Source organism: Drosophila persimilis, unplaced genomic scaffold, assembly GCF_003286085.1.
Source record: "Drosophila persimilis strain 14011-0111.01,24,50 unplaced genomic scaffold, DperRS2 tig00000766-arrow-arrow-pilon, whole genome shotgun sequence".
Classification (NCBI taxonomy): domain Eukaryota; kingdom Metazoa; phylum Arthropoda; class Insecta; order Diptera; family Drosophilidae; genus Drosophila; species Drosophila persimilis.
Window position 1 is genome coordinate 45,570 of NW_020825350.1, and position 1,317 is coordinate 46,886.

Here is a 1,317-nt window from a genome sequence, read left to right on the forward strand (position 1 = left end):
TTGGTCATTGTGACGCTCGTGACTTGCACACATTAGTAGTATGCTTTAATTCAATTGTCCGTTATGCTTTTAATTTAAGTCGTTTTGACCATGTTTCCCACTTGACTCGTAAAATACTTGACCTCAACTTGACCCCATGGATAGATTTTAATACCTTAGTATACTTTCATAAAATTGTGACCACCCAAGAACCGATTTACCTTTACCGCAAACTTAACCCCGCTACATCACAATGAACTAACAATTACATTTGTCCTCGAATTCAAACGCTTTGCTCGAAGAGGCAGTTCTTCATTGATGCTATTCGCTTATGGAACAATCTTCCCCATAGCATTAAAACCATTAGGAGCGCAACTCAATTTTACTTTAAAGTCAAAAAACATTTAGGTAATCAATAAAATTAAATTAACAAATTCAATAAAAAAAAAAAAAAATATAAATAAATAAATAAAAATAATAGAAAAACAAATAAAATAGTAGAATAAATAATTAAAATTTAAAAAGTAATCAAAATTTTGTAAAAACAATTATAAGTGTAAGCTTTTCAAAAATGTTAAATGTATCTATTAGATTTAAGTAAATAACCTTCCACAAGGATGCGTAAGGTGACTAGCGCATTAAACATAAGTGTAAACTTGTAGCGCTAGGATAATGCGTGAAATAAAGAAACATAGACTAGACTAGGATCTGCTGGCAGGGATTAGATGTGGTACGGAATGCCTGTATTTATGCATTTATTTAGAAAAAAAAAACCAAATGCCGTTCCCCTTCGAACAATAGTAATATAAATTTTAATTGTATCCATGTCCCTTGGCCAAAATACGGCAAAAGGCAAAAAGTTGGTGACGAAGCCAACAACACGCGGTGTTCCCAAGCGGTCCCCCACATCTAAGTACTAACCGCGCCCGACGCTGCTTAATTTCGGTGATCGGACGAGAACCGATGTATTCAGCGTAGTATGGTCGTTGGCGAAAGCCTGGGAGCTGAACGTTCGTTTGCCTTTGTGTTCTGCCTTCGACTGACCAAAACTAACAATAAGATGGGTTTTAGTTCAAACGACTAGACTAGGATCTGCTGGCAGGGATTGGATGTGGTATGGGGTGCCTGTATTTATGCATTTATTTAGAAAAAGAAAACCAAATGCCGTTCCCCTTCGAACAATGGTTAGGTTAGGTTAGGTTCAGGCGGTAGCCTGGGCGAGTGATGAAACCCTCCCAAGCTCACTTGGACCTGTAGAAGGTCCGTTGTGGTGCCGCATGGGCGTGTGCCCCTTCCCAGTGCCTAAAAACCGTGGAGAACAGGCAGTTGCAAATTAAG

The 1,317-nt window shown here is 38.2% G+C and overlaps 1 pseudogene; it reads right to left on the minus strand.

Annotated features, from left to right (window-relative positions):
* Positions 1–849: 849 nt before the first annotated feature.
* On the minus strand, positions 850–970 carry LOC6603703 (annotated as a pseudogene).
* Positions 971–1,317: the final 347 nt, after the last annotated feature.